This window comes from Schistocerca americana, chromosome 7, assembly GCF_021461395.2.
Source record: "Schistocerca americana isolate TAMUIC-IGC-003095 chromosome 7, iqSchAmer2.1, whole genome shotgun sequence".
NCBI lineage: Eukaryota > Metazoa > Arthropoda > Insecta > Orthoptera > Acrididae > Schistocerca > Schistocerca americana.
In genome coordinates, this window is record NC_060125.1 from 392243298 (window position 1) to 392250071 (window position 6774).

Consider the following 6774-nt stretch of genomic DNA (forward strand, 5'->3'; position numbering starts at 1 on the left):
ACATCAAGAGCTCAGATGGGAAACCAATGCTAAGCAAAGAAGGGAAAGCATAAAGTTGAAAGAAGTATATCGTCGATGAAGAAACAATACCGCGTAAGTAGCAAAATAAGAATTTTACACGAGAGACAAAAAACTGTCTAAAATGCCTAATACATTTCACAGCGGCGCTAAATTTGCATCGTAGCAGTACAAGGAAATATTGGATCAAATAAAACTGAGAAACAAAAAAAAATTCGCTTCAGAAAGCTTTATTACGGCACATACGCGGAATTGTCTCGGTATTTATGCTATGATCTGTTACTTACACGTTATTTGTTTGTCAGTCTCCCGGCACATTTAAGTTGGTATTTGGTGCTGAGAAAGCTAGTAAGAACACGTTTTGGAGCATTAATCATTTTTTACTGAAAGATTGCATAGAAACATTTTAAATAAATATACTGTTTACATAGTGCCGATAATGTCTGCACATTTCTTCAAGAAAAATCCTAAACATCCCTCAAAGCAGAAAATTACACTGCACTGGTACTCGTCACACAGTTACCTCCGCGATAATTTTCATTCATAAGGAATGTTGTCATAATAACTACAACAATCTTTAGGAAGAACAGATTAACATGATGCAACCAAATCACCTTGCGTTTCATCGAACCAATAGCATACTGCATCACGACTTTCTAAATTATACATTGTAAAGTTATGTACATCCAACTTTGTTTTATAATAAACTGCACTTGCACTTAAAAATGGAGCTCCTTTCACGGCCTGCAAGTCCAGCTTCTGCTGGGCTTCTTTCTTGTCAGCATCTTTTTGCATCCTCGCCTGCTCTTTCCGTTCTGTGTGTTGCTTCCACGCATCTTCACCTAAGTTACAAAGCCCGTAACTACAACAAAAGTCGCACCGGTCTTTCTTGGGGAAAAATAAGCTAATATTGCCATCTTCTAAAATCAAGTTAAAGGTAGCCCGACTTGATGGTGAAACCTTCTCTGCATGACATTTTTCCACATAGAGTCCATACAGCTGTTGTTTGGAATGTAGAATAAGCTCAAGGTATAACTTCGAGGAGTATTTTCTGCAGTAATGTGATGGAAGTTTCGGAAGAGAGTCCAGGAATTCTTTCATGAAGGTTCTCTCATCTTTCTTCTTCGTCTGTTTGATTCCAGGTCGTGACGATTCTGCATCAGGACTCAACCCATGTGTGGAATTACCCAGCCAATGTCGGACAGTCCATCCTTTAATCCCAAGAGTATTGAGAAACATCTTTTTGCATGCTTTATATTTCCCCAGCTTTTCCAAATGATAAATGAATGTCCCTTTTCTCCTGGATTCACCAGTGTTCTTCCCTGGACGTTTGGTTGGAATTACGTCCACAAGATTGATAACGTAAAGCTTCCTCTGATCCCATGACATCGTTTCCCAAAATGTGTTAAATACTGCCTGCCTATCACAAGCAGAAAATTGATGAGACTTCCTTTGAACCGATTTCTGACACATCTTCGAAGTACATGTAGAACCTAATTTTCGTGCCTCTCTCGGAGTATCATGAGTGATATTACCAATTCGACTTCTTTTGTATCCAATTCCTGTCCACGCATTTTATTGGCATTTTTCTTCCAATCTTCAGGATGTGGTTTAGACTTCCTTTTCCTGTCACTGCTTACGTTATCATAAAATTCTTGGCCTTCACTGTCAGCATCATTATTGCTCCCATGATCGTCCGATAATTTGTCCAGAGTGCTTGGCAAACAATGAACACCATCGCATAGCAATGAATGTGAAGTATTGTCGTCTCTAGTAGAAACTGTGGCTGTGGTTTCATTTTGAGCATTGTTGGATACAGCCACTGAAGTTTCTAGATGGAAAAATATCTATAAATTAATTTAAGCAGACAAAGATGAAGTATGAGAACGACGGCATCAGTAATACTATTAACAATAATCTCAAGAAAATTTACCCGCGTCATAAGATGTTGCAGGAACCCCATCCACGAAATTAATTCTTCTTCGGTAAATGTAACTTCAGCGTTACGACTTTTCTCGCCTGTTGTTTGTTCTGCATTTATGGGAGATCCTACAAGAAAGTGGACAGTCTAGAAATCTTTGGCAGAAATGAATAAAGCACAGAAAGAGTGAAGTGGGGGCGTTCTAACTTATATCACAATAAGACACTTGCCGGGCTACTAAGATTCAAAGGTGAATAATAAAACAATTTTCTTACCGCTGTCAGTCACTCTGAGAAACGATTCTCCGCTTTCATGAGCTGATTTCAGGTGAGAAACAATTTCTTCTTAAGTAAAAAGATCGTCATCTATATCGATGTCCATTATCACGAATGAAGTTACAAGCATGGAACCACTTTCAAGCACTGTTAAATACGTAATAAGGCAGTAACAATGTGCTGTGGCTGCGCGCGCTTTTGTATTTACGCGATATTGCTTACAGTATTCATAGATTGTGGATATGCGGTATTTAATTCTCTACAGTTCGGCGGTATTGCCATCTATTTATTTGCTATGTCACATACGCAATATTGTTTTAGATAATTTTTTCATGGTAAATAATTAAAAATTCGGCATTATGGCGTTAAGAGCGGATGCGCGTACGGTCAAAGACATCATCTGACTGAAAAACGAAAAATCGGCAGTTTGTCAGTTACGCGGTATTGTTTCTTCATCGACGATATGCAGGGTCAATAAAAGGGCGATGTACTTGAGGGCAGTATTTTGGAAATGGAAGAGCACGTAGATGAACATGAGGTGGGAGATACGATACTGCGTGAAGAATTTGACAGAGCACTGAAAGACCTACGTCGAAAAAAGGCCTCAGGAGTAGACAACATTCCATTAGAACTACTGATAGCCTTGGGTGAGCCAACCATGACAAAAGTATTCCATTTTGTGAGCAAGGTATGGGAGAGGCGAAATACCCTCAAACTTCAAGAAGAATGTAATAATTCCAATCCCAAAGAAAGCAGGTGTTGAAAGGTGTGAAAATTACCGAACTATCAGTTTAATAAGCCACGGCTGCAAAATAGTAACACGAATTCTTTACAGACGAATGGAAAAACTGGTAGAAGCCGACCTCGGCGAAGATCAGTTTGGATTCCGTAGAAACGTTGGAACACGTGAGGCAATACTGGCTCTTCGAATTACCTTAGAAGATAGATTAAGGAAAGGCAAACCTATGTTTCTAGCATTTTTAGACTTAGAGAAAGCTTTTGACAATAGTGACTGGAATACTCTCTTTCAAATTCTGAAGGTGGCGGGGGTAAAATACAGGGAGCGAAAGTCTATTTTCAATTTGTACAGAAACCAGATGGCAGTTATAAGAGTCGAGGGACATGAAAGGGAAGCAGTGGTTGGGAAGGGAATGTGACAGGGGTGCAGCCTCTCCCCGATGTTATTCAATCTGTATATTGAGCATGCAGTAAAGGAAACAAAAGAAAAATTCGGAGTAGGAATTAAAATCTATGGAGAAGAAATAAAAACTTTGAGGTTTGCCGATGACATTGTAATTCTGTCAAAGACTTGGAAGAGCAGTTAAACGGAAAGGAGGATATAAGATGAACATCGACAAAAGCATGACGAGGATAATAGAATGTAGTCGAATTAAATAGGGCTATGCTGAGGGAATTAGATTAGGAAATGAGGCACATAAAGAAGTAAATGATTTCTGGTATCTGGGGAGCAAAATAACTGATGATGGTCGAAGTAGAGAGGATATAAAATGTAGACTAGCTATGACAAGGAAAGCGTTTCTGAAGAATAGAAATTTGTTAACATCGAGTATAGACGTAAGTGTCAGGAAGTCTTTTCTGAAATTATTTGTACGGAGTGAAGCCATGTATGGAAGTGAAAAATAGACGATAAATAGTATAGACAAGAAGAGATTAGAAATTTTCGAAATGTGGTGCTACAGAAGAATGCTGAAGTTTAGATGGGTTGATCACATAATTAATGAGGAGGTACTGAACAGAATACGGGAGAAGAGGAATTTGTGGCACAACTTGACTAGAAGAGGGGATCGGTCGGTTGGTAGGACATGTTCTGAAGCATAAGGGGATCACCAATTTAGTATTGGAGGGAAACGTGGAGCATAAAAATCGTAGAGGGAGACCAAGAGATGAATACACTAAACAGATTCAGAAGGATGTAGGTTGCAACAGTTACTCGGAGATGAAGAGGCTTGCACAGGCTAGAGTTGCATGGAAAGCTCCATCAAACCAGTCTCTGGACTGAAGACCACAACAATATCTACTTGAGGAGGTCCTACAAGATGATTGCAGCTGAACACCACTTATTATTTTCACAATCAGTACGCTTACTGCTTGTATCTTTGGTAATCACATGACAATCATCCAGAATCATAAAGGTAAACTGCAGAAGTAAATGTACATTGTAATCGAATTGTGTAGAAAATACAGTGTTAACTTAGTGACAGAGAAAAACCAGGGTCTTTGGTTTCGGGGGAAAACAATCAGTCAGGTGTAAAGGGGTGAGATCTTTACCAAGTGTCACATTTCAAACATTTGGATGTAATATCAGCTATCAATCTGAAGAAGACTTAAACGAGGAGGAGAGATTAGGAGCGCCTGTGGAAAATTATCTAGAGTGCACGATGGTATATTCTTAACCTATTATAATACCACCGGAACAGCGAGAAATTTTTCTTTCCTGCTACGTCTGAAAGCTCTGTTGCAAAGATATTCTTTTAAGATCCATAGTTCCTCGACCCCCCCTTCTGAATTCGCCTCTGAAGATAATGGCAGTCTTTCCCTGCCTCGCGGAAGTGAGAACTGAATTCTCTCAGCAAACTATTTGTCAAGGGTCGGGGTAAACAGACTGGACTGTGTCAGCATCACATGCAACGGGAATTGAACGTCTTCTCCACGACTGAGGTCTCTAAGTACAGCGAGAAATGGAAACACCACGCTGACAGAATGGAGGCTCTGAGATATCCCAAGCGTCGTCATCAGAATCTGTCGGAAGGAGAGATTAGGAGCGCCTGTGGAAACTTTGGGGCGATAAATTACCGGAATATCACATAAAGTCGCCAACGGGCATTTTTCCTTATACTTACAAGGAAGAAGAGGAGTGGCAAAGAAATCAAATAACATTGCGAGACATCAAGAATTTAAATATAATGTTTATATACAAATTGACAGAAATTCTCTTAGCTTTTAAACGTGTTATTGATATTTTCTGGTCATCAGACTTCTGACTTGCTTGAAGTCTGTCTTGCCTGAAGCGGCCCACAACGGATTCCTCTCCTGTGCCAACCTCTTCATCTCAGAGTAGCATTTGCACTAAGCTTCCTCACTTATTTGTTGGATGTATTCCAGCATAAAGTTTTACCCTCTACAGCTCCCTCTAGTAACGTGGAAGTTATTCCTAGATGTCTTAACATGTGTCCTGTCATCCTGTCCCTCCTTCTTGTCAGCATTCTCTAAAAGTTCCTTTTCGCACAACTCTGCTGATAACCTATTCATTTTTTATCTTATCCGTTCACCTAATTTTCGACATCCTTCTACAGCACCAATTCTTTTTTCTCTCTTTTTTCCGGTTTTCCCATAGCCCATGTCTCACTTCCATATACAGCTGTGTTCCAAACATATGGGTAATAGTGGAGACACATTTTCACTCCTTTGCTAATACACCCGAGGATCAACGTTTCCGACAAGTTTGAAAGGTGTGAAGGAAGACCAGTGGCAAAACGAAGCTTCAAGTCTATACGTAACACGTGCTCAGATGTCGTAAATTTGTCAGTGCACTGAGCGTTGAAGACAGGAGTTCCGGTTCGGCATACAATTCCAGCATGTCACAAAATTTCGGTTGTGGTTATATTTGACGCAATTGTCATCTAATGAAAGTATAAACACATGCAGCTGCCTTAGGTAACTCGTAGAATATCCGCAAGAAATTGCGGAAATCCCTTTTTCACCTGTCAACGACGCCAGTGAAATGCGGTTTCACCGTGTTTACCGTGATTCCTTTTTCTTTGAACAAGTCCACAACGGTACATTTCAAACTGTGTATATCGCAAGTGAACGTAATATGGAGCTTTTAAGAAAGGATATTACTTCCTCTTGCCAAGAGAGGCAAGCGCTCCAAAATACATTCATTATCGCCGCTTGGTGACGCGCATATGCGCTTGGGCTAGATATCAGACAGTGATATATCGAAGTATCGATATATTGGATTCACTTATGCGATATTAAGAATATTTGTTCACCTGATAATTACTAACATCGATATTTTGTGGCGATATAATCAGATAATAATATTATCACCACCACCATTTAACTCACCATAGAGAAAATTGAGCTCTACGTTCTTTTTAACACTGAAATATTTAAGACATAAAAACGATACCTACAGTTTTTTGCTTTTAAGTTTTTTAAGAAATTTTGACTGAATTTTGGGTTTTCGTAACCTCGTGTAACTCGAAAGTAAAGTTGGTAGAAATGTCTGAAATGTAATTCTCAAAACCTCTTCTTTTTGTGTTGTTCGTGAATTGCTGTATGTTCATATTAGTGATTTTGGAGTGTGAAGATAAAAAAAGGAACGTGGCTCTCAAAAGTGATGTGTGGAAGCATTTTAAGTCAAAAGACAGTAAAAGTGGGAAGCACAATTATTGGGTGGAAAGATATTCCTAGCTTGCATTATACATCAATAGATATCTCTATTTATACGTAAAATAACGTATAATTAAATTTGGTAATCCTTAACTTCTTTTTGGTTTATAAAAAGCAATCCTCAAATTTTGAATAACATGTGTA